The sequence below is a fragment of the Aplysia californica genome, unplaced genomic scaffold (assembly GCF_000002075.1).
Source record: "Aplysia californica isolate F4 #8 unplaced genomic scaffold, AplCal3.0 scaffold01010, whole genome shotgun sequence".
NCBI lineage: Eukaryota > Metazoa > Mollusca > Gastropoda > Aplysiida > Aplysiidae > Aplysia > Aplysia californica.
The window spans coordinates 7671-15128 of NW_004798280.1; the positions used below are offsets into that span (position 1 = coordinate 7671).

At 42.0% G+C, this 7458-nt stretch overlaps 1 protein-coding gene across 1 annotated transcript in view; it reads right to left on the reverse strand.

Moving 5' to 3' along the window:
* Window positions 1-7458, reverse strand: part of LOC106013569 (monocarboxylate transporter 7) — a gene marked incomplete at its 3' end in the record, with an annotated part of 14196 nt that overhangs the window by 5988 nt on the left and 750 nt on the right.

Here is a 7458-nt window from a genome sequence, read left to right on the forward strand (position 1 = left end):
TGATAATAATAATAATAACAATAACAAAAGTATATGCAATTTATGTAGCGCGTAAACCTGATCAAAGAACACAGACTCTGTGCACTTTACAAATACAAGCAGCAACACACACAAAATTCACTGTGTTCTGGTGAAATATCTAAATTTGTATCTCTTAAATCTAAGAAAAATAATGGTTTGGACTGACTAAGGGCAATACTTTAGTCCAAAAGAAGCTTTTAGATAAAACATAAAACCTATTTTTTAACCTTCGTGTTACTGAAGAAACAGCAAGTTCCCATCCCTATCTGAAGGTGTGGGTGCTCTGATGCATTCATAGACACAGTTTCGATGAATTAGGTCGCGGGCTTCAACTCTTGTCTATCTTGACCGACCTGGGTGGAGCGGGAAACTGGAGCGATGGCACACTCTCATCTAACCCACAGCTGCCCACCCCTCTCTGTGGCTATCAGGGACACCTTGTATTTGTCAAGAAAAACTTGTTGCCTTTTTGGTTTCTTTGCTTTACTTGGTCCAGAGTCTGACTTAGAGCTCATCGCCCAACGTTTCGACGCCATCTTTTCAAACGAATGAAGACGCCGAGCGCCGCACATGCGTATCAGCTGACTTTGTCGAAACTGCACACCTGCCAACTCTCCCGAATTTTTCGAGAATCTCCCGATTTTTTGTCATTATCCCGAACAACAGAAGGCTAATTTTTCTGGTTTAGAAGTATGCTTGCCAAGTTGTTATTTTCCGGGACCGTCGGTCAAAATCCGTATTTAAGGGACAACATTTTTCAAGAAAATCCGTACAAAATACGGATGGCCCGCGGACAGTCAGTGGGCCGCTAACCTAACCACCCGCCTGGGGCTACCCATGAGCCAAAACTGGGCATATCGCTACCTTAGAATTACAACGTTCTATCAGACATTTATGGATGATTTGATTAAAACTAAGACTTTGAGGTCAGAAACCAATAAATGTTTTGTCTACTCCGCCAAAATCGTCAGATGTTTCGGACTCATTATCAATCTATTCAAAGAATTGCATTCGAAACTTGACATGCTTTGAAACTCAACATTTTCTTAAGTCAAATTTCTCCAAACTAGGTACGTAGCAGATAGAGCTTTGTCATTTTAGGGTAGCGATTTAGTGAAACCCACGAAAGCGAAATCATTGCGTGCCAGATGAAATGGGAGACAGCGTGGTGGAATCAGGCTCTCGTCAATTTTTGGGCATGTAGAGTTATTGGTGTCATCTTAAAGCTTGTTCACTTGTCTTTATTTCAGTGAAAAAAATATCCTTTTATCTTGAGTACATGTCGAGATATTTGCGAATGAAGGAGGTGGGTCACCTGTTCTCAGAGGTAAAATTAGTTAGAAAATGGCCGCCAAAGATTGGTTATTTCCTAAGCTTAAGAGTCCGTGGTAACTGAAAATTTTACATTTCTTGTGCCTTTAATCAACGTTTTTAAGAAAAATCCACACAGAAATGAGTTCTTTAATGGGCATGAAAGGTGTTGAGCCAAAAAACAAAAATTTGATAAAAATTCACACACCTGCGGAATAATGCAAGTTTCTTCACTTTGATTATTTTGACGAGAGCATGATTCCACCACGCTGCCTCACAAATGACTCAGTAAAACTCTTAGCGTCACAAAAAGATACAGGCAGGGAAACCTAGAAGAAAGAACAGCTAATGGCACACGGTCCTGCCTGCATTTCTTAGAAAAGCAGAAAATAAAATGGTTTGTCCACTTGTTACGAATATCACCTATCTAACCAGCCTCGAGAGCCTACCTGTAACACCAAGCACTCAGGTTAAAAAGAAAGAAGTAGACCACACAAAAGATGGATTGAGGGACTCCAGGAAACCCTGAGAGATTATGATATCCCAATGGAAATAGCTGTAGAAGTGGTCTACCATTTAAAAAACTGCATCTCCCTTCGACGACCGGTAACGGAAGGGGAAAAAGTATAAGCAATAAATTAAAGAAAGGTGTGCAATATTGTTTAACTTTACTCGTTGTATGTATATATATATATATACGGGGAGACAGGTACGTTGTCGCAGAGTAGGCCTATCATTCTATTGTTTGCATGCAGTCCACGGAAATCTACTGAGCCATTGCAAGTTCATCGAGATCTTGCCTACAATAAAACGATGTCTGTTGCTAGGGTTATTCAAGTTTCCCCAGTTTGGTGTTTATTTCATGCAAATGGGTTAAATAGGAGTAGAGTTATTCGTTTTTTCTCTCTCTCTCTTTTCATTTTTTGTGCTGGTGTTTCTTTTCAACGCCCCAAACGACCCAATGTAATAATTTTTGTACCTGTTTTATGGCGCTCGCAACGGCATATGGTCATTTGAGTATGCGGGTTAATAATTAGCATTTTCAGTTTGATAGGAATATTGTTTTTGAATTTTGCCCGTGTGGCGCCGAAGCCTACTGGTAGTGACTTTAGGAACACGAAGGAAGTTTTTGCGTGCGCAACTGACACACGGGACCTCCGAGAATTTTTCGCCCTTATCCGAAAAAGCTGGATGTTAGATCTTACCTATCCTTAGATCAGGAGTGAGGCTGAAAGACAGCAGTAAGAAGGAGCCAAAAATAGCAGTAAAAAGGTTACAGAAAGAGTCAGAAGCCCAGAGGAGGGGGCAAAGCGGAGGGAGGGAAGGGGGGCAGAAAATGGGACTAAAAAAAACAGACGACAGAATGCAGTTAGAGAGTAGGGGAAGATGGTAAAGTGAGAATATCTAAGAGAAGAAAATTTGCCATCGCTGTCAGGTTTCGAACCCGGGACCTGTTGAATGAAATGCGAATCCCGTACCTCTAGACCACGACGGCCTCTTTTCGACCATTGGGAAGGCATGTTTCCGACCCTGCGTTTTGCTGTCCCCGTGGTTTTCTGCACCTCGCATAATTTAGCAAAATTTGATCAGTTTTTGCCTAATTTCTGATTATTGTAATAATAATAATAAAAAATAGCATTTGTATACCGCATATCCCCGCTCAACAGCAGGCTCTATGCGCTGTACACTATATTATTACCCCAGCAGACCATAGAACACTCCGAAACATTCTAAGCAGCCCGGGAAGCATACAGTGCAAGCAGCTGATTAGGCGCTCAAACACTAACAAACTGACAAGATCTTTCGCTGTCTATAGCCGGGTACCCATTCCCACCTGTGTGAAGTGAGGAAAATTCGTGTAAAGTGCCTTTCCCAAGGACACAACGTCGAGCCCCTGACGGGATTCGAACCCACGACCTTACGGTTGCGAGTCCGAGAGCCTAACCATTAAGCCACCGACGCCATTTTCTTTTATCATTCTTTATTAAAATTAACAGAATCGCATAATTTCACATTTTTGGGCTCAGTTTGCATGACTTCAGAATAACATTTTTGCGTAAAACCGCGGGGACAGCTTTTAGGACCAACCCGGACTGAGATGGAGGGACACAACATTCCAGTAGAAAGACGTAGACAGTCGATAAATTCAATATACCCCCCCCCCCCTTTCCTCCAGGGAATCAAACCCGGGAGTCCTGCAACAACAAAGCGCCTAGCGGCAACACTACAAACGCTGACATAGGGAGTTAAAGATGTTGAAAAATTGGGTGACAAAATTGGCCGCGCTTGTAAGCGCTACAGCTGTCGCAATGCTAGGTCTGCTTGGAGTTGCAAAGTGCTCCGTTTAACCCTATCCGTACGCCTGGGGTCATTTTGTACCCAAGGGAAAGGATTCTTCTCATTTTAGAATACTTCTAGTGCGAAGATCTCTTTGAAACTAGCAGTATTTCTAAAATAAAAAATCATTTTGACAGATGTACGGATCGGATTAACGAGTAAATTTCCTGTTTGGAAAGTTGGGGCACAGAGCTCCCCACGTCGTATGGGTACGATAGTAAAACACAAAGTACGGATAGGGTTAAGTGGTGGCACAGAGTTCCCCACGTCGTATGGATACGATAGCAAAACACGTCGTACGGATAGGGTTAAGTGGTGGCACAGAGTTCCCTACGTCGTATGGATACGACAGTAAAACACAACGTACGGATAGGGTTAAGTGGTGGCACAGAGTTCCCCACGTCGTATGGATACGACAGTAAAACATGACGTATGGATACGGTTAAGTAAGGAATCTCCAAGCGGTGTCTATGGCTGTGAGATAAGGTACCGGCCTAGACCTCTCATCACGTCGTTGTACCGAGCGGCTATGTCTGTGAAGGAAGTTTCATCGTGTAACAAAGAGATAATGTGTCCTAGCTTTTTGAGTCTATGATTGGACCCCAATAAAAAATCCACCAAAAAAACCCAACTAAACGTTTGGCCAATCGACAAACGGCGGGGTAGGGGGTGGGAGTGGTGAGGGAGTGGGGGGGGGGATGAACATCGATTTCATCATGATGCCACGCACACAGAGACATGCACAGAGACAACCCCCCCCCCCCCCTCACACACACACACACAAATGCACACACACACACACACACACACACATACACACACATTCATATATATATGAATATATATATACATGCACTGCTGGCAAATTCAGCAGGTCGCTAACCCACTTATGACGACGGGTTATCATCGATCGACAAGGACAGAGATCTCCTCCAGTGATCATCCCAAGATACACAGAGATCTGTCTGCCACAAGGCATACTACGTAGAAACAAAGAGACAGCTCGACAACACGCTGTTTGTACTAACTACTTCACGTAGTTGTTAACTCTTTAATTAAGAACGTAACAGACGCATAATAAAATGTGAGGCAGTGTGGTGGAATCAGGCTCTCGTCAAAATAATCCAAATTAAGAAACTTGCATTTTTCCGCAGGTTTGTGAATTTTTATCAAATTTTTGTTTTTTGGCTCAACACCTTTCATGCCCATTTGAGAACTCATTTCTGTGAGGATTTTTCTGAAAAGCGTTGATGAAAGGCAAAAAAATGTAAATTTTCAGTTACCACGGACTCTTAAGCTAAGGAAATAACCAATCGTTGGCGGCCATTTCTCACTAATTTTATCTCTGAAAACAGATGACCCCCCCCCCCCCCCACCTCGTTCTTTCGCAAATATCTCTACTTGTATTCAAGGTAAATGGATATTTTTTTCATTCAAACAAAGACAAGTGAACAATCTTTGAGATAATACCAATAACTCTACATGCCCAAAAATTGACGAGAGCCTGATTCCACCACGCTGCCTCACAAATCGTCCTATCAGCCACAGGCCAAAAGCCAATGTAACAAGAGACCGTAAATACACGGTCTTTGATGTAACAGCACTTTTCGAAACTATCTACACAAACCAGAAACACGAACCTGGACATTTCATAAGAAACATGTTGTTGATAATTTTTTTTCGTATTTCAAATTTAAACAAAAAGGGAAGGATCAATCTGTATAAATAAATCAGTTATAATATTAAGCTTCTTTTTATTGCAGTACTCAAAAAGGGTGCGTTTTCAAGCGTTCGAATGACCAGAAAGTGCGTCCTCGGTAAGTTAAAAAAACTTGGGTCACATCTAATTTCTTTTTTCTTTTTTTTTTGGGGGGGGGGAGGAGGGGGAGGGGGGTTGTTTGTTCGAGTAAAGGGAGAAGAAGCACGCCGAAAGAGTAATGGTCAATTAGTGATGGGGAAATGAAAGACAGACAGACAGAAACAACAGAGGGAACGTACAGAAGACAGACAGACAGACAGACAGACAGACAAACAGACAGACAGACAGACAGACAGACAGACAAACAGAAACAACAGAGGGAATGTAAAGAAGTATATAAGACAGACAGACAGACAGACAGACAGACAGACAGACAGACAGACAGACAGACAGACAGACAGACAGACAGACAGACAGACAGAAACAACTGAGGGAACGTACAGAAGTATATAAGACAGACAGACAGACAGACAGACAGACAGAAACAACAGAGGGAACGTAAAAAAGTATATAAGACAGACAGACAGACAGACAGACAGACAGACAGACAGACAGACAGAAAGAAACAACTGAGGGAACGTACAGAAGTATATAAGACAGACAGACAGAAACAACAGAGGGAACGTACAGAAGTAGGACCTACCTGTGGCGCCCTCCAACCACCCGTGATCACATGACGTGTAAAAATCAAGCTTTCAGCTGCAGGATTCAACAGTAACTATTACACGACAGCCTGATTTATCAATGACCTTTCTTTCTTTCTTCCTTCATTTCGACTCATATTATAGTAACCCCAGAAGAACTAATTCCACTTACCGGTACTTGAAAAGATAATGGACCTGATATTCCGGATTTTCGTACAGTGTATTCCTCGAGTGAAGAACAAAGTTAACTAGGTATCGTCGCCGAAAAGAAAGGAATATCCATGTTACGTTCTCTCCTGCTCCTTCTTCGCGATCGCATCACACTTGAAGTGCGGTGTATCTATCATATTTTTAAAAATTTTTTTTAATTCTACTCGGTCGTCCTGCTCTGTCCTCCTGTATGCTCGTATAGTGTACAGCTTCTCCTGTAGTGTCAATAGATCTAGGCGTGGGCCAGGTTCCTATCTCAGGGCCTTGTGTGTATGTCCTGTACCACAGAAGGATGTGTTTCACAGTTTGGCCCGCTTCTCTACACTAGATAATGGCTTCTATTTTTACATATGTGTCCCGACGTTGTGGAATCAGGCTCTCGTCAATTTTTGGGCACATGGGGTTATTGATATCACATTAAAGCCTCTTCCCTTGCCTTGCTTTTGGGGGAAAAAATCAATCAGTGTTGAACAGAAGTCGAGATATTTGCAGTTGAAAGAGGTGAGGGTCGCCTGGTTTCAGAGGTAAAATTTACGAGAAAATGGCCGCCAAAGTGTGGTCATTTTCATTGCTTGAGAGTCCTTGGAAACTGAACATTTTCAGTTTCTGTGCCTTTAATCAATGTTTTTTTGTAAAACCACTACAGAAATAGATTTTTTAATGAACATTAACGGCGCGGAGCCAAAAAATTTTTTTTTTTTTTAAAGTGCCCAATGGCCAAAAAAACGCCAGTTTCTTTGATATTATAATTTTGACGAGCGCCTGATTTCACCACGACGCGTCACATATTTTTATAACAAAGAAGCAGTTGTTGTTATCGATCCAGCTGACGAAGAAACAAAAATTAAAAAAAAAAATTATGCACAAAACCCTCGAGATCTCACTCCAGTACTACTAGTAAAAAGTGCGAGTTGGGAATTTTTAACCCTGAGGTCGCGCCGTTGCAGTGGTATGTCAGAGCATAAAGGCTGTACTTTCCTTCCTAATTAATGACACTCTTAGTATGAAAAACGCTGTCTATCTCCTGTAAAATATGGACAATTAACATAATTTGCCGCATGGTCGAGCAAAAAAGTAAGGAATAAATGAATGAGCAAATGAGGCACACTTTGCCCGCTCTTTTGTCTGGATGTCTGTCTCGCTCTCTCTCTCTCTCTCTCTCTCTCTCTCTCTCTC